The sequence below is a fragment of the Oryctolagus cuniculus genome, chromosome 10, assembly GCF_964237555.1.
Source record: "Oryctolagus cuniculus chromosome 10, mOryCun1.1, whole genome shotgun sequence".
NCBI classification, from domain to species: domain Eukaryota; kingdom Metazoa; phylum Chordata; class Mammalia; order Lagomorpha; family Leporidae; genus Oryctolagus; species Oryctolagus cuniculus.
In genome coordinates, this window is record NC_091441.1 from 77,799,545 (window position 1) to 77,818,657 (window position 19,113).

General features: G+C 49.8%; 2 protein-coding genes across 3 annotated transcripts in view; both read left to right on the plus strand.

Annotated features, from left to right (window-relative positions):
* The window catches only part of EIF4E3 (eukaryotic translation initiation factor 4E family member 3), a 411,364-nt gene that overhangs the window by 340,567 nt on the left and 51,684 nt on the right, over nt 1–19,113 (plus strand). The window contains exon 8 of one of the 2 annotated variants that reach the window (XM_070050598.1): nt 5,886–11,936. The exons of the other annotated variant lie outside the window; for it this stretch is intronic. The gene's annotated coding sequence lies outside the window, so the exon portion shown is untranslated. Of the gene's footprint in view, nt 1–5,885; nt 11,937–19,113 lie in introns of those variants that run through there. 2 annotated transcript variants of the gene reach the window in all.
* FOXP1 (forkhead box P1) overlaps nt 17,375–19,113 on the plus strand; it is a 464,888-nt gene continuing 463,149 nt past the window's right edge. Inside the window, exon 1 of the mRNA XM_070050577.1 lies at nt 17,375–17,516. The gene's annotated coding sequence lies outside the window, so the exon portion shown is untranslated. The remainder of the gene's footprint in view (nt 17,517–19,113) is intronic.

A 19,113-nucleotide genomic window follows, 5' to 3' on the forward strand; every position in this document is an offset into this window, starting at 1 on the left:
GGTGCCCCTGGTCTGCTTGCCGTGCCTTGGGGACCACTAGCCCAGTGGCTCATTTCTCACCAGCCATGCACAAGGCATGGGTTTAAGATGTTGAGGTGGGAACACTGCCCTGCAGTTCTGCAGAGTTGATTTTAATTTTTATAGAAATTATTTATTTGAGAGACCCAAGAGTGAGCTCCCATCCACCAGGTTACTTGCTGCATGCCCATAATGGCCATGGCAGGGCTGAGACCAAACCTGGGAATTGGGACCTCCATCCAGTTCTTCAGCGTGGCGGGTGGCAGGCCCCATCACCACTGCCTGCCAGGATCTGGATTAGCAGTAAGCTTGAGTCAGGATCTGCAACTGGGTCTTGAACCCAGGGGGACAGCAGTGTCTGAACTGTTGGCCAGATGCTCACCCCAACCAATGACACTTTGGACACATTTCTTAACTTCTCCAGATGTGGTTCCCTAACAGTTACCCCAGGGTCATAGTAAGAGAAGTGAGTGATGAAATACACACAGAGTGTTTAAACAGCACAGGGTCTATTAGTGATTGCTCACTCTCCTGGTTGCTCAAAGGCGTACATGAAAAGAACAAAGCAGAACCTTGGTCTCTGAACTCCTAGGCCAATCTAGGACAAAGCGTGTTAACCTGGGTACTCTTTACAGTTAGGGCCAGGAAGTTCTTGGTTGTAGGGTCTCGTGCTCTGTGCCTCATGCGATGTGGTGCAGCTTTCCTGGCCTCTAGACCCTAGATGCTGCCACCATGCCCTCTCTTTTTCTCCCAGTTGACAACCAAAATTGTCTCCACACAGTTCCACCTGTCCCCGGGCAGGGAAAGCCACCTTGGTGGGAGTGACTGAGCTGGATCTCAGTCCACAGGGAGTTGTGCCATGACTGGCCAAGTGACTTACCCTGGCTAAGGCACAGCCAGCCAAGGTCTCTGGTTTGGAACATGGAGCGAGAAGCACACAACAGGCATCTGAACAGAGTTTTATGCTGTTGACAGCAGGAAGGCAGTTACCGTTCCTATTACATCTCCTGGGATATGCTTTTCAGTTAATAAGTTTCACTTTCATATGGGAGGACCACGGTCTTGACTCTGCGTCTTTTTCCATTTTTTTTCTTCTTTTAAGTATATTTTTCATTGTAAAAATGCATTCAGTTCAATGGTTTAGGTGCATTCACACTGCTGTAGAACCAGTCTCTGTAGCATTTCCATTTGGCATAACTGAAACTATGCACCTGTCCTGTTGCAGCTCTCCAGAGTCCCTGGCCCTCATCATTCTACTTTTTGTCCCATGAGCTTGGCTCCTGTAGTCCCTCATTGTGTTTGTCTTTTTGTGACTGGATTATTTTTTTTTTTTTAAGATTTATTTTTTATTTATTTGAAAGTCTGAGTTACACAGAGAGTGAAGGAGAGGCAGAGAGAGAAAGAGAGAGAGAGAGGTCTTCCATCCGCTGGTTCACTCCCCCATTAGCCGCAATGGCTGGAGCTGCACCAATCTGAAGCCAGGAGCCAGGAGCCAGGAGCTTCTTCAGGGTCCTCCCATATGAGTGCAGGGGCCCAAGGGCTTAGGCCATCTTCTACTGCTTTCCCAGGCCATAGTAGAGAGCTGTATCAGAAGTGGAGCAGCTGGGTCTCAAACTGGCGCCCATATGGGATGCTGGCACTGCAGGCAGTGGCTTTACCTGCTACACCACAGCACCAGCCCCTGAATTATTTCACTTAACCTGATGTCCTGGAGATTCATCCATGGCATAGCATGATGTATAATTTTGTTCTTTTTTGAGGCTGACTAACAAATACTCTGGGGTGTGTGTGTGTGTGTGTGTGTGTGTGTGTTTTGCCTGTCCATTCATCAGTGGACACCTGGGTTACTGCCACCTTTTGACTCTTGTGAACCATGTTGCTATGTACATGGGTGTAACAATACCTCCTTGGGTCCTTGGTTTCAGTTCTTTGGGCTATGATATAGAAGGGGAATTCTATTTCTGTTCTCTTTCTTCATCTTTTAAAATCTTCTCCCTGGGGCCCAGTGCTGTGGTGTAGTGGGTAAAGTTGCTGCCTGCAATGGTGGCATCTCATATGGGCAACGGTTCCAGTCCTGGCTGCTCCACTTCTGACCCAGCTTCCTGCTAATGTGCCTTGGAAAGCAGATGATAGCCCAAATGCTTGGGCCCCTGACTGATGTGAGAGACCTAGAAGAAGCTCCTAGATCCTGGCTTCTGCATGGCCCAGCCCCAGCTGTTGTGGCTATTTGGGGAGTGAACCAGCAGTTGGAAGATCTTGCTCTCTGTCTCTGTAGAACTATACCTTTCGAATAAATAAATAAGTAAATAAATCTCTAAAAATCAAATCAAATCCTCTCTCCCTTTCTTAACTGAGGGAAACAGATTTGGCGGCCCCTCAGACCCCACTGTACCCTTTCTTGAAGGTTTCTAGGACACAGTTGATGCCCCAGAGTCCCTGTTTCCCTCCCCTTCTTTATGACACAAGACAGTGGCGTCAGCAGGTGGTCATTGGCGTCCGTGGTCCCAGGAGTTCTGAGCAGTGTTCAGGCAGCCATAGCCACACTTGCCCTCATTGTCACTGGAACCCACGCTGCTGTGGCCTGGAGAAGTTTGCCCAAGCTCTGCGTCTATAGAAACGAGAGGCCCGGCCCCCTCTTGGCTTCTGTGCCACCCGCACACACAGTCCCTCCTTACACAATGTCATGCGGCTGCTGTGAGCATGAAGTTTTGTGAGATGTAAGCTGGTGCCTTCCTTCCACCGGCGCTCTGGGTAGCCAGTGGTAGCCTCAGCCTCCGGGCTCCATCACACACCTCAGAGGGCCCCAGTATTTCTGCTCCACCCTCCTGCCCCAGGGACTTGAACAGTGGGGGTGTGGAAGGGGTAGGTGGGGCGCTTGGTTGTCCAGTCTGTGTAATTTACTTAGAAATTTTCCAGCTCTGCATTGACATTCTCAGTGTAAGAAAACAGGCGAGCAGAAAAGCAATATGTTGTCAAGCTTGTATCTATGGAGACTGCTTTTTTCCCTTTTCCAAATTAGACTGAAACCTCCTGAAATCCATGTAGTTCTGTTTGCATCGTGGGCCTCCCAAGCCTTGTGATCAGGACTAGATCTTGACCACAGACATCCAGGGTGTGCAAGTGAGGTGCACGAGACCCAGGGAAGCGAGTGTCTCAATATTCGGAGCTGAGCATTGTGGGAGTGGAGGGGAACGTGGTGTCCAAGTCCCTACTGTGCTCGGAGGCTTAATCCTTTTCTGAGCCAGAGGCTCCTCGGCTGTCGGCCTGGACCATGGAGAGTCGGCTGAGATAATGGAATGCACAGGGACTGATGCCACAGCAGGTCACTCGCAAAGGTGGAGAAATAAGTGGAAATAGGACTGGTCTTGCTGTTTCACATTTTAAAAGTAATCCAAAGACACCAGTTTGTTCAGCCAGTGTAGCTCATATTAAACGAGCTTGTCGGAAAATGAAGATGGGACAACCATTCATTCATTCATTCATTCACACTTAGATTTTTTTTTTTCTTGAGACCTGAGAATGCAATGCTTAGCAACACCAGGCAGACTATCCTTGAGGTGTCTACCTGTTCCTACATTTTCCTCTCCTTCCTCCGCATAGCAAAACATGTTGGATGCCTGCATTTTCCTGGAGGTAGTACACTGTTCTATTGTTTCAGTTGCCTTTATCCCACCGTTTTCATAGATTCCCTGAGTTGGGTTCACACAGAATCACATCTTTTCTGAAAAGAAGGCCCTGCCATTGTTTTCATTCATCTTTGTTTTCTGTTCCTTCCATCAAAGGATCACAGGGCTTCTCCTCGTGTTCTCTTTCACTCTGTCTCCTCTGGGTGGCCTTTCACCTCTTGGGACCAAGGATCTTTCTTTTCTTAAAAATTTTTTGTTTGTTTATTTGAGAGAGAGGCGGAGACAGAGACAAGAGCTCCAAACCACTGATCTACTCCCCAAATGCCCATGACAGCTGGGGCCAGGCCGAAGCCCAGAGCCATCACATCTGCCATGAGAGTGATAGGGACCCAAGTACTGGACCGGTGACCTGCTGCCCGCTGGGGTGTGCATTAGTAGGAAGCTGGAGTTAGGAACTGGAGGAGGTGTCCAAGCCAGGCATTTCAGTGAGGGGCACAGGTGCCCTAACCACCACCTTAACTGCTGGGCCAGACTCCTGCCCCCAAGCATGATGTCTGCAGGGATGTCCTTCCCTCTTGAACTTCGTTACTTCTTTGGTTTGGGTCTCCAGTGCCCCCGGCAGAGGAACAGACTCCGATTCCAGCAGCATTTCTTCTTCTTCCCAGCCGCGTCACAGAGATGCTGCTGTGAGTGGATGATGATCCCAGATGGAGGTTCCTGCTCCTCCACTCTTTGGGCTTGAGCGCTCTGTGTGTGTGTGTGTGTGTGTGTGTGTGTTTAGGAAAAGGTGGAGGAACCATTGCTGAGGGTCCTTTGGGGAACCCTCCAAGGTCCTGGCTTCCCGACTCCGCCCTGACCCCATGACTCTGCTTGCCTGTGAGTTGGGCAAGCCCAGTGGAGAATTGCTCTTGGCTTCTGCTACCCCCAAACTCTGTGCGTGTTCACAGCCTGTGTTCCTTTTCGTACATCAGAAATGGGATTGTTTGGTCACAGACACTGAGAAATTTTAATGCCAGCATTTTGTTTTTCAAAATGGTGATACTGCGTGTGTGCTCTATCAGCTTTGTACATGAAAGTCATTTCCCTAAACTCCAGTGACCTAGGGTATTATGGGTGAAGACAGTCCCTAATTTGATAGGTGGGAAAATGGTATTGCCTTAATTTGCATTGCTTTGGTTGGCAGTGGGGCTTAAATTTTTGTTTCCTGTGTTTCGGGTAGATGTCCAAGTTCTGTAAAATGAGGTTATTAGAAGAGACATTTTGCAGATTTCCCCTTGGACTGGTCATGACTCTGAAGCAGAATTTGATTTCCTGGGTGTTTTGGTGTAGTCTTGCCATCGCCATTTGAGAATGCGTTCTAGACTTGGTTTACAAATTCACTTGGCTCAACCCTACTGGGTTGATGAAGGGAGTGCATGAAAATTTTCTCTTCTTAGCATTGGAAGGGGTTGTGCGAGTCAGTTCATAAGGGGTTTGTGGAAATACATGACATTATAATAGAGACCATATTTTATGAATCTAAAACTAGGATTTCTGATTTTACGAGGATGAGTCATGTTTATGGGGACAATGGGAGAGGACTGTTGGAATGTGGACAGCAGTGTGAAATGCAGAGGTATTACCCTCACAAAGCCAGCATGTCTCACACTGTGTTCCTCAGACCACAAGTTCCTCAACATATTAATTTGCTCCACCCCGAAACTGTTCTAGGGGTAAAATGACTTTGGAGATATTGGCTTCTACAAAGCCAGATCTTGGTTTTGTTTTCATTTTAACTGTGGGGATTCCAAGACTTTACTATTGCAATGTACATTTTCGCTCTTAGAGGAAACTTCTTTATTGAAAGAAGGAATTTCTGAAAGGCAGTGCAGTAGATGTGAGCACAACCAGATGTCACCAGTGTTTCTTCCTGGAATCAGGAAAATGGACAGTTGTTTTGTACACACCAGTGCACATGTACACACTCAGAGAAGGACTAAGATTTTTCAGATTTGCTAGGATGCCCATGACCTCCAAACAGTACAAAACCCTTAATGTATATGTCCTTCTCTGTTTCTTGACCTAGATACAGATGTTAGGTGACCAGTGCACAGGCTGTCCTGCCCACTTTTATGATATTCTTTCAATTGGTAATTAAACCAATCAATTTTATGTTTTTCACTATTTTTCCTCTCTCCTCACCAACTCAAGGATACATTTTTTTGAACCCAGGAAACCTAACTTCTATTTATCCTTCCTCAGTTCCCCAAAACTGTCAACAAACCTGTGCCATTAAGCTGTAAGGAAGACGAAGAAAATGGGTCTGGTGCTGTGGTGCAGTAGACTAAGCCTCCATCCACGGCGCCAGCATCCATACATATGGGTGCCAGTTTGAGTCCTGGCTGCTCCTCTTCTGATCCAGCTCTCTGCTATAGCCTGGGAAAGCAGTAGAAGATGGCCTGAGTGCTTGGGCCCCTGCACCTACATGGGGGACCCAGAAGAAGCTCCTGGCTCCTGGCTTCAGATCGGCCCAACTCTGGCCATCTGGCCTTTTGGGCAATGAACCACCAGATGGAAGACCCCTTTCTCTGTCTATAACTCTGCTGCTCAAATAAATTAATAAAAGAGAAAAAAAAAAGAAAAATGTAAGCTAAAATGGAGCATGGAGATTGGCCTGGCTGGTTTTCATCCTGGGAAAGAGCTCCTGTTGAAAGCAGTAGCCACTCTCTTCCCCAGCAAGGGTTACCCCCAGTGTGCATGTGTGGAAGTCACCCCGAGTGTGCATGTGCAGGATGTACCCTGAAATTACATTGCAAGAGATATCCCAAGTGTGCGTGTGTGCAAGTCACCCTGAGTGTGTGTGTGCAAGAGATACCCCGAGTGTGCATGTGTGCAAGTCACCCTGAGTGTGTGTGCAAGAGATATCCCAAGTGTGCACGTGTGCAAGTCACCTTGAGTGTGCATGCATAAGAGATACACCAAGTGTGTGTGTGAAAGTCACCATGAGTGCCCGTGTGTAGAAGGCACCCAAGTGTGTGTGCATACAAATCACTCCAAGTGTAAGTGCACAAGTCACCCTGAGTGTGTGCGTGCAGGAGGTACCCCAAGTGTGTATGCATAAGTCACCCTGAGTGTGTGCAAATCACCTTGAGTGTGTGTGTGCAAGAGGTACCCCGAGTGTGTGGATACAAATCACCCTGAGTGTGTGTGTGCAGGAGGTATTCCAAGTGTGTGTGTAAAAGTCACCCTGAGTGCGTGTGTATAAGAGACAGACCTTTTGGGTATATCACTTTCCTTAAGAGCTTAAAGTAATTGACTTTATAATCACTGTGAATCCCACCCCTCCCAACCTGCCAAAAAAGAAGGAAACTTTTTATATTTATTTATTTTCCTTTATTCTACAATTTAGAAACCATCTCTGTATCTTCATCCCAGGGATATGGGTTCATGCCATATAAAGCTTCAATGTTATTCAGAGAAACCATTCCCGGATGGCATTCCTGGTATGGGTTCCTCATAAGTCAAAAGGCATTGTCTCTCTCTCCCAACAACCCCACTCCCAGTGAAGAAAATTTTATCTGGAAGGCTCTGCATAGGGTTCAGAGGTCTATACAAGTCTAACCTTTTCCAAGCCCCCTACCCCAGACACAAAGCATCTCTCTCATGTGGTTCATCCATATGCTAGTTCTGGTTTTCCTATTTGATTTATATACATGAATGTCCACCAACGAAACAGAGTGCTTTTGTGTATACTTCTTTAATTTGCATAAATGCTGTCATCCGTGCATGTGCACAGAAAATGTAAAAGGTAGGGCCTCTGGCACTTCCTGGACCCTGCAGGCCATTTCTAGATTCCTGGTTTGGGGAAGTTGGGACTTGAGCCAGGAAGGTTCTAGAAAGGCACATTGCGAGGTGTGGCATGCAGGTGGCACCCCAGGAACACGGAGGAGTCCTCTGAAGGTGTTTCCCTGCTGGTGCACAGAGTTCTCTGGCATCTGCTTCCCGTCATCACCACTGCTCCATTCGGCAGGTAGCACACACTTCAGAGCCACTTGCCTGTGCAGAGGCCACTGTCCTGGGTCATCAACTGGGCTGTAAGGGGGGCAGCACTGTGGCGTAGAAGGTTCAGCCTCTGCATACAGTGCCGGCATCCCATGTGTGCCACGGTTCAAGTCCTGGCTGCTCCACTTCTGATCCAGCTCCCTGTGGGATGGGCCTGGAAATCAGTAGAAGATGACCTAAGTCCTTGGGCCCCTGCATCCATGTTGGAGACATGGAAGAGGCTCCTGGCTCCTGGCTCCTGGCTTCAGCCTGGCCCAGTCCCAGCTATTGCTACCATTTGGGGAGTGAACCAGTGGATGGAAGATCTCTCTCCTTCTCTCTCTGTATCTCTGCCTTTCCAATAAATAAATAAATAAATAAATAACTTTTAAAAAAAATAAAAAAGCAAGGACTGGAAACTCCTTACAAGTCCTGACTGATTCTGGTTTTCTTTGCCATCTCTTGGTGGTGCCTTACCTAAAAATATTTTGTGATTTTTTTTTTTAAGTACTGTATAGTAGAAGCATTCATGATGCTTGGTCTTTAAATAGTCCTCAAAATTTAAGGCATATGAAGATAAACCAGGGCAGTGTAAGCCAGCCAGGAAGCCGTAACATGTGCTTGGGTTTTCATTTGGCTTGGGTCTTGCCATTGATGGTAGCCAAGTTTCCATGTGACGTCAAGGGGAGCAGACAGTACAGGTGAGTGCTCACACACCTTTGCTTACCTGCGTGGCCCACGCAGCCACACACATCCAGCCAGCCAGTCAGGGAAGAGCAAACTCAGAGAGGCTTGGATGGGCTTGGCTCTGTTCTTCCCACACAGAAAAAGGCTAGCAGAGTTCAGAACACACAGTGAGCCTGGGAGAACTTATCTCACCCAGGAGAAAAACAGAACCCCTGTTAACCTGTTTTATATTCTATTTGTACAGCATGCCTGCTTTTAATGTGTGCTTTTATTTTAGTTGACAGACCTTTCCCTTGCACGATCAGAGATTATTCAGAGTCTCCCCTGCTTGGCCCCTCTGTGATGTGGGGTGTCGGATACCAAATGTGTTGGAAGGCTTCGAATGTTTGTATTTCTCGTGGTTGAGCCCATAAAATTGTTTCCCTGATTGACTGTGTGTGTATTAAGGAACAAACACAAGCCCTTGCTCCATCCTGATGGACGCATGGAGTGTTTGTATAGCTGGAGAAAAAAGGATCTATCAAAAGTCTGGCACCAACTATTTGATTTTATAGTTTTACAAACAATGCCTAAAGTGGCTGGGCTAATTTAGGTTGACTTGCTATATTTTCTTCAGGGTCCTTGTGTGTCACCAGTTTAGGACTTCACTCGCACCCTTTGACGGCTGACGTCTTAGATATAAACCTGCTGTCAGTGCTGATTGGCTGTGTTTTCATAGAGGGAGGAAGAGGGGAGAAGGACTCAGCAACTCATTGATGTCACCCAAGTTTTCTTTAAAGACCTGGAGACCCCAGAAGAGTCCAGCAGGTAGAAGGTGATCGGGGCCTGTTTACCCTTAAAATCCTTGTGTCACGGCTGGTGCCACGGCTCAATAGGCTAATCCTCCGCCTGAGGCACCGGCACATCGGGTTCTAGTCCCGGTCAGGGCGCCGGATTCTGTCCCGGTTGCTCCTCTTCCAGGCCAGCTCTCTGCTGTGGCCAGGGAGTGCAGTGGAGAATGGCCCAAGTCCTTGGGCCCCTGCACCTGCATGGGAGACCAGGAGAGGCACCTGGCTCCTGCCATCGGATCAGCGTGGTGCGCCGGCCGCGGTAGCCATTGGGGGGTGAACCAACGGAAAAGGAAGACCTTTCTCCTTGTCTCTCTCTCTCTCTCACTGTCCACTCTGCCTGTCCAAAAAAAAAAAAAAAAAAAAAAATCCTTGTCTCATGGTGATTTTACCCATCTTAAAGCTCAGACTGTGGTCGTCCTTGGAAACATTGCACAGAATGGCTCCTCAGCCACATCATGTTGGTGTGCATGTATGCGTGTGTGTGTGTGTGTGTGGTTTTTTTTTTTTTTTTTACATGTTCACATTTCCTGTCAGAGTAAATTGTCACGCTGCTTTGAGGGGTAGAGTTAGGAGCGCTGCACACATCAATGTTGAGAGCTCCGATTTGGGGAGGGGTGCTTGAGGCTGGATGCAGCTGCCATGCTAGGTTCTGTGCTGCTGGGTACAGCTTTCTGATGTGGCACGGCCCATTTGTATCCGGCCCAAACCACCAGGAACTACAGCTGAGATGCCAGCAGGCCCTGCCCTGTGAGGTGGGGAGTCAGCCCAGGGGACCCCATGGAATCCACAGAGCAGATTATTAGACTGGGAGGGACAGGAAAAGGAAGCTTCCGAAGGGAGAGAAGAATGGGGGTCATTGGGCCCCTGCCCGGGAGGGGCGCGTTGATTGTGCTTTGAATGCAGGGAGGGGTCCAAGGTCAATGGCTGGTTCAGGGGTGGCCGGGCAGGGCAAAGGAAGGGAAAAGGCTCTGTGCCGGGCTTGGGAGGAGATGGAAAAATCTACGGGAGAGATGCAGGGACGTGGCAAAAGGGAAAATTCTGAATCTGAACTGGGCCACGCCGAGGCCTGCGCCCACCCGGAGGTCTGTGCACATGGGGTTGGCAGAGGTGGATCTCCTGCAGACCCCAGTTCGGTCCTGTTTTGCTTAGTGCTCGGTGGTAATCAGAGGTCCCTGTGGACAGCGGTGTCAGCGCCAGCTCTTCCTGGGGCGTCCCCTGGTACACGGGCTGGAACTAAGGAGATACCCGCTGCGGGTCTCAGAAAACCAGAGGTCCAAGGCCGGCGCCGTGGCTCACTAGGCTAATCCTCCACCTAGCGGCGCCGGCACACTGGGTTCTAGTCCCGGTCGGGGCGCCGGATTCTGTCCCGGTTGCCCCTCTTCCAGGCCAGCCCTCTGCTGTGGCCAGAGAGTGCAGTGGAGGATGGCCCAGGTGCTTGGGCCCTGCACCCCATGGGAGACCAGGAAAAGCACCTGGCTCCTGGCTCCTGCCATCGGATCAGCGCGGTGTGCCGGCCGCGGCGGCCATTGGAGGGTGAACCAACGGCAAAGGAAGACCTTTCTCTCTGTCTCTCTCTCTCTCACTGTCCACTCTGCCTGTCAAAAAAATAAAAAAGAAAAGAAAAGAAAACCAGAGGTCCTGTGAGTGTGTCCCGGGCTTTCTGCACTTCTTGGTGGGCTCAAGGTATGGACAGAGAGCAAGAATTGCTTCTCCAGTGCTGAACTGCGGCCTTTTTGCTTGTTGGTCTATTTATTTAGTGGCGCATTCAGCCTTTGACCATAATGTAATATGAAAAATATATTATATCAAAAATAGAAAAAAAAATGAGAAAAAAAAGAATTGCTAGGGCAGGCATTGTGGCATGGTGGGTTAATCTGCCTGCCATGTGACACCAGCACCCTATATAGGCACTGGTTCAAGTCCTGGCTGATCCACTTTCCACCCAGCTCCCTGGTAATGGCCTAGAAAAGGAGCAGAAGATGGCCCAAGTGCTTGGGACCCTAGCACTCAGATGAAGCTCCTGGCTTCTGCCTGGCCTAGCCTCACCCATTGTGGCCATTTGGGGAGTGAACCAGCAGATAGAACATTGTCTGTTCCTTTCTGTCTTTAACTTAATCATTTTTTTGTTTGTTTAAAGATTTATCCATCCAAAAGTCAAGCTACACAGAGAAAGAGAGAGTGAGAGAGAGAGAGGGAGAGAGAGGTCTTCCATCCACTGGCTCACTCCCCAATTGGCTGCAAAGGCTGGAGCCATGCTGATCCAAAGCCAGGAGCCAGGAGGCTCCTCCAGGTCAAAGGCACTGCAGGCGGCAGCACCACCCGCTATGTATGCCACAGCACTGTCCCCCCTTTTTTTTTTCTTAAAGAGAGAATTGCCTGCATGGTGGGGTTTATGTATAGTCTTTATTTTTCACTGAATAGCTTTGGTTTCCCATATAACATACACAAGGAAGTCAGTGTAAACACCTAGAACGGAAAACACAGGGAAAGTCCAGAAAGTTTGGGTTCTGAATTTGACCCACGGTGCTAGGCTAGCTTGGTGGGAAAGTTGATCTCCATTCCTCTTTGGATATGATTGTAACCTTGAAAATTAGGAGTTTGCAATTAGGATCTCCCAAATTTCTATTCACTTTAGCAAAGAACTCTGAAAAATGTGTTTTGTTGACATAACCACTCCAACAGTGTGGGATCAGTTGCACCAGGCTTCAAATCCCTACCTCTCAACTCACCTAGCTTAGCGTGGTGACCCCAGCAAGTTGCCTAATCTCTCACTAGTTTGGTTTTTCTTTCTGTAAAATGGGCAGAGTCGTGGCAGTGTTTGAGTATAGGAAGCCCGTAGCGTAGCTTGGCGGCTAACATGGTGTGAGCAGAGTCACACACATCGTCAGCGAGGAGTGCTCACTGGCATAAATGTGAGTCCCAGAGAACAGTAACCATGCAGGTACTTCCTGGGCGGGCCTCTCCTAGCACTTTAGTTCCTCCTCTTCACGGCAGCCTTTTTTGTGAAGCCCGCCAGCCAGGAGGTTTGTTACGTTTCTCCAGAGCTGGTTTCCATCTGCCTGCTGTTGCCTTTGTGTGGCTCACTTGCACGTCCGCTTTCCTCCCTGGTTAACCTGAGCCCCTTGCAGGCCCGGGCTGTGTCCACTGGAGTCTCCTCTAGCACTGGGTCTCTTTTCCCTGCGTGGTTCTCTCCCAGGCACTTCTCAGAGGTTGTGTCGAAGCTGAGGTGAATGTTCCAGGGAGAATGTCTAGGAAAAGGTTTCAGATGGCAGGAGGGACCCATTGGCACAAGTACCTATGCCAGGCAGTTCTGGCCACTCCGTTGCTCCAAAGGCAGCTGAGCCAGTGACCTGTAAGGCATTCCCCAGCATGGCTACTCTTGCCCTGGGAACATGTGGCTCCCTCCCCCGCAGCCCCAGAGCGTGGTGACAGACAGACACCATACGGCACAGTTCTGAGCCTCTCTTCCAAGGTGACAGAATGCAGGGCTTTCTGTTTACTTCCCTGGAATCTGAGCAGGTAGGTTCATCATTGGGAGAGAAGGCTGGGGGCTTGAACAAGGGTGGAATTTTAAACTTTAATGTTGTTTTAAATAAAGGTGGATCAAAAAAGGAACGGAACAATTTCTGGGATAAATGGCATAGGATAGACCCTGCTGTAAGTGAAGTAGCATGCAGATGACTTCTGTGTGTGTGTGTGTTTTTTTTTTTTCTCCTTGAACTTGGGATCCCTGCATATCTCAGACAAGCATCAAAGCCCAAGATTCAAATCTGTTACTGAATCCATTCCAGAAAAGCGGGGAAAAGCTACCAATTTGTCATCTGTTATGAAATTTCATAACCTTTCCTTTTCTGATATTTTTGTACTATTATTCACTCGGCTTGCAATACTGCACCAGATTTGCGCCTGCTCATTTTACTACGTGTGCATGGCTGTGGTCTGTATTTTACGAGTAAGGACTGTCGGGTTGAGTTAGCAATGCCAAAACCGCTCACGTTGCAAAGTCCTGGAGTCAGGCTTTCCACAGCGTGGGCTGGCTATTCTGGGGTATGGTCAGAGGGAGCAGGCAGGAGACCCAAGTTGCCTTATTCCCAGGGTGGTCTTTCCCTGCCCGATTGTGGTCAGTGTCGCCGGGCAATCTGAGCAAACCTTTCGTGTCACTTCCTGTGTGAGCGTGGAGGGAGGAGAAAGAGGAATCTTGGTTTCCCTGACTTGCCAGTTTTTATAGCTTCCCAGTAGAGCAGAAGTAGCTTGGAAAGATTGTGAATTTTGTTTTTCACTGGATATGCAAATATGTTTGAGGAATGCTGGTAATGGGCTCCTCTCGGGGTTTTGGAGTGCGGCATTCAGTGCATAGGATTTCTGACTATTTAATAAAGCGAAAGGAAAGGCCATCAGCCAGGTGAGGGAGCGGAGACACCTGGGGCGTCGGAGCTCTCTCTCCCTGATGATGATTTCTTGAAGACGACGCCTTCCTTGGGAAGTCGTATTTTGAGGGTTTCACCAAATTTCAGCTCAATATTTAGTGAACACAGACGAATCATTATGGAACATGTTAATTCTGTTTTTCCATTTTTATACAGTCAGTCTAACATTTCCTTTTCAAATACAATACTCTTTCAGGTTTTTGCTCCTAAGCATTTTTCTAACTTTCTATTTCTATTTCAATATTTTCTGCCGCCCAGACACCAACAGATGGACAGGGACGTTTCGGTACCCCCCCCCTCCCGCCCCCCACCCCCACCCCCAAGTTCTCACGAGCAACGCACACAAGTGTCGAGTTCCGCCTCGCTGCCTGCTTTTGGCACGGGCCTTTGATTCCTGAAATGCTCAGAGCAGACCAGAAAAAAAAGTCTTTCTCAGGTAGGCCTGTCCAAGATTTTTTTTTTTCCTTAAAAAGTAGTTTCCTCCTGCTCCTTTTCCCCTCCTCCCCCACTGAAAACGGGGGCCCAAAGCAGATAAAATTCAGACTCCCCCAGGTTTGTCCTGGAGGTCCCCTAAGAAATGATGACACCTTGGTTTTGTGGCCGCCACCCGTGGGTGCGGTTGGCAGTTCCTGGGTGGGTGATAGAAAGCCCTGGGCTGCCCATGGAAAGCCAAACCTCGGTTACTTTCTTCCTAGTGTGCGCTGTCTTCTCCCCCTTTTGCCGGCTGTCATAACGGAAACAGTCCAAAATGTGAGCCGACTACTGTGTGCGTGTCGGCACTAGTCCAGGGAGTTTCAAAGGGATGTTTTATTGATTCTGTAATTGCACGGTGGAAGGGACAGGCAGAGAGCAACCTCAGGGCCAGGAAAGCCCCTGCTCCAGCTGCAGCTCCTGCAGGAGCCAAGGGGCTGCGCAGGCCCATGGAGCAGCTGCAGCCCCAGGTGAAGCGTGCGTTGCACTCCTTCTCCAAAGGTGCCCCTCGGAGTTCCTGGCCTGAGTCTGTGGGGCTGGGCCACCTCACGCCGGGGAGGTCTCGGATGGGTCGTTGCCTTTGGATCTCACGACATGCCGTAACTCTTCTGGTTTTGTGACTCTGCCTGTTGAGGGGGGCTCTGCTTCAAAGCCGGGGCATGAAAGACGTTTCGGCTGGGAGCCTCTTCAGAGCGGGGCTCCCAGTAGGAGCTTCTCGTGACACGAGGATCGGGAAGCCGGCCTGGAGCAAGACGCGTGCAGAGACAGCAGCCCGTTCTCTGCTAATAAGCTGACTGCTTTCCAAACCCGAAGGGGTGGACCAAGCTGTTTTGCCAAAACAATTGAAAATTAGCTCTGTCAACTTTTACTGCTGCCATATTTTGCACTGGCATGCGTATCTGTACTGTTCGATGGATTTGGTTAGAGCAGGAAGTGGTTGGGACATGGACATTTTTAAAACCGACAACCAGAGGGCCTGACGGAGTGTCCCAGTCGGAGAGTAGGCCGGCAGGAGGCACCTGGCAACTTGCAGAATTGCTTGTAAGCTGTCCCTGAGAGCCACAGTCCTATTAGGTGGAATGGGGCCAGCCAGTCTGTTCACCAAAAGCAGGAGAGAGGCTGTATCCCCATCGCGGTCTCTGCCAGTTTGATCAAAAGCTGTGATTCTGATGCCTGAGAGTGGGCGTTCTTCTGACTTGACTTGCCCTTTCTGCACTCTCCTCTTCCTCCTTCTACTGTAAAGCTCATCTCCAGGACTCTGGGACATCCCTGCTTCACACCGGTCTCTCGTGCTTCCAGGCTTGCGTTCAGCCTCCTGGAAGGTATCTTCACAAAGAATCCCCCTTGCCCTCGGATGTCTGCATAGGCATATCTGGGGTAGAATCTGCCATCCCTTCTCCTGTATCTGCTCGTCTTCCGTATTGCCTGCTTCTGTTCATTCCATCACCACTGTCTCATCAGTCATTCCTGGAACCTGGAGGTCTTCTTTCTTACCCTTCCACCCCTCGCTCCTCATGCACCTGCAGTTGCTAAAGTCTGTGACGTCTGTCTCCCCTATGCTTGCCTTCTCCTTGCTGGGCTCCTCACATCCAGGCCGTTGTTGTGCTTTGTCTCTATTACAGCGGTAGCCTGTGGCTGGCAACTCTGTTCTCACGTGCTCCTGCTGGGGCAACCCAAATCACATTACACATGTTTGCTCAGAACCTTCAAGAGCTCCTTTTGTTTAACAGAGAGTCCAGGCTCCTTCACTTGGCTGGCATTCATTCCGGGCCTTCTGTGAGCTCCCGCCTGCTTCCTCTGCAGCGTGGTTTCTGGTTCTCGCTGATCTTACTCCTGTTGTTCCCTTTGCTCCCACCAGATCCTCTCCGTCACCTCCTTCCACCATCACCAGCACTTCCCTGGCCACGTGTCTGTCTGTGCGATGCTTCCTCCTCCTGCTCCGTGTTCTTCCCGTTTATGAATTCATGTATCCCACATCCATGGATTCCACAGGAGATATATGGCGGTGACCCAAACAGCTGTGGTTTCTGCCTTTATGACGATTAAGGGAAGAGTCATAATAAGTAAGCCAAGAAACACATAAGCAGAAATGGGGGTGATTACATAAAAATGCATCTGATGTTTTACCAGACACAGAAAGAAGGAAGGCTATTTTAGAATGTGTAGTCAGAGAAGGACTTCTGAGGCCTTGCAAGGGAGGCCTTGTAAGAGGAGGAGGAGAACACCATGCATAGAACTGTGAAAGAGCATTTTAGAGCAAAGAGATAGCATGTGCAAAGGGCCTGCAGTGGGATGAGCGTGTCTTGGAGGAACGGAAAGATTCTGACACTCGACCCGAAGTTTTCACTTTTCTTTCCTATATACACACAATTTCTCTTCTCAGCAGAACCGTCCTTAGTTGGCTCAGCCGGTCTGCATTTACCCTGTGGATGGATTTTACTTTGGTCCTCCCAGATAACGCTTTCCCACTTTGCCTCATACAGAATTTATCAAATGCATCTCTGAATTCTTGGAGGATAATGACTATACGCCTCGCCATTTCCACTTTCCTTCCTGACGTCTCCCGCGGGAGAGAGGCTGCCGTCTGACGAAGCCGTGGAGATTAGTTAGTGAGTTACGTATTGATGCGGCAAACCTAAGTAGGAAAACAGCTTACCTGCAGTCGAGAGTTGAGCTTGCGTTGGGAACTCCCTCCCACGACCCCTCGCAGGAGTCCTCAGTGTTTGTAGAAGCTTTTCAGTCTTCAGACCTTCCTTCCCCGTTTCCTAGCTCTCGGGTCAAGAGGCGCTGATGTTAGTCTCCCATGGGATCAGCGAGCTGGCGTGATCCGAGGCTTAGGTGTCGAGTTCAGCCCTGGGCAGAGACCTGGACAAGCCAGGTGTGGGTCATACCCAGCTGGCCTCTGGCTATGGTCATGAGCGGGCCACACTACTGACTGATGTGGCCGAGCACTACGTGGATGGTTGTATGTGGTTGGGATCCTGGAACTTGGCTAGGGTTTGAGCAGGACTGGTTTAATGCCTCTCATGTTGGATGGATGTCATGGTAGAGGAAGAAATGAGGGAAAATGTAGAGATATTCATAAATCTGATGTTCTTTTTTTGGTTCTTTTTTTCTTAAGTGGTTTTGCTGCCTTGCCCAAATGAAACCTTACTTAGAGCCCCCCCACGTTTAAAATAAACAACAGCTGAGTTCTTGTGGTTGCCTAAGGACGTGAGTTGAAGGCTGCTGCTCCCTGTTTTCTCATTCAGCAGATACTTATTAAGCACTTATTTTGCCAGAGCCCCTGCTCGGAGCCCAGGACGCGGCTTGCTGTCAGGTGACTTCCAGCTCAGCACGGTTGGCCTCTCCTCCCCACCTCCCACACCGCAGTGGCCCCTTGGAATGAAGTTTGAAAACCGCAATCTGTGCTCAGCACGGTAAAATGAGGACACCTTGTAAGTCATTATCTGACATTTGCAAGTTAGGATATTCCTAGTGTATTAATAAAAATTCAGAATAGTGCTTTTTATCTTTTGCTCCGTAAACACTTGGAGCCTAGCAGCTGCCATATGCATTTCCCTCTGCCTAGAAAAACTTTTCCCTTTCTTCTCAGCCACTCCTCACCTCTTAGGCTGGGCTTGCAACCTCTTCCCACACCAGGTGGGGGTTGTGTGCTGGCAGTGTTTGGTTTCTCCCATTGGTGAGTTGAAGGCAAGGGCTGTGTCCTCTGCCTCTGTCTGCCAGTAGCCAGCTCCGTGAAGGTGGGGTGCTGGAACCCCCCGGGACCAGTTCTCCAGCACAGTGGTGACACCAGCTGCCTTGGTCGGCCCTTGGAATGTGGCCGCTGTTTATGGTGCGTAGGCATAATGGCCTTCGCTACTGTTGTAGAAGCGTTCGCTACCTGTGTGTGGTGTGGTGTGGTGTGTGGTGTGGTGGAAATATACTGGATTTGGGGTCAAGGGAACCAGACACGAATCCTCTTCTGCTGGGGTGTGTGTGTGTGTGTGTGTGTGTGTGCGCGCGCGCTCTGGGCCTGTATATACTGTGAACGCTGCTGGGTTGTGATGAGTACTGTGCCACCCAGCACCTGCCACATACCCGGAGCATGCAAAAGGTGGCTGTAACCCTACTTAGAACTGGAGAGGCCAAGTGGGACTTGGGTTCCACTGCTGAGGAGGTGGCCGTGCTTCCAGCCGCTAGCTTCCAAGACCGGCGTCTTCAGCCCTGAATACTGCTACCCCTGGAAAAAAAGGTCGTGTCCTGGCCGAAATGATAGCAACAGAAATCCGTCTCTGCAGTGCGACTATAGAGACGGGTGGATATCTTTTGGGCCACAGAGTGGAATCGTAGATTTCGCAGTTCAGCAGGACTGAAGATGTCTGGGGCTCAGTTCAGCGGCAGGTAGAAGGGGGCAGGGTAGCTCTTTCTTGCCAGGGTTGCAAGAGGGCTCCGTGAGGTAAGAGACAGGGCACTAGCACCTGTGTACTACACACACGCAGGCCAGCCGGGGCTGCCCCGCGTTGGCCGGGTTCCGTTGTGGCTGCTGCCTCGGCTTTGGGCTCTTCCTCAGGCCTGCTTTGTGCCTGTTCTAGAAGCATGCGGTAGCACGCACCTGGCAGGAGGCTGCTGTTGGTGTTAGCAGACGCTGGCTTAGTCCCGGATGTGTGTTGCGTGGAGCTGCTCGTGAGGGGAGACACAGGGCACAGCTTTAGGGCTGATGTGTTTGTGCTTGGCAGGCGTCCAGGCTGAGGATCCCAGGGGCCGCATCCGTCCCGGGAGTGGGAGCCTGCAGACTCCTCCTCACCGCTGGGTGCGCGCCTGAACTTGCACCATGATGAGTTCGGCAAAGCTGCCAAATCTCTTTGCTTCCTCATCTGTAAAATGGGCTTAATAACACCTGGGGAAGGAAGCGCTCACAGGTGTTGTGTGGATTCAGAAGTTCACCCTGGGAAAGAGCTTTGAAGATGTGACAGTGTCTCTCCCGGCTTGGAAGTGTTGCAGACACTGGATCAGAGGCGCTGACATCTGACCTGGCTGGCTCGCTCACCTGCA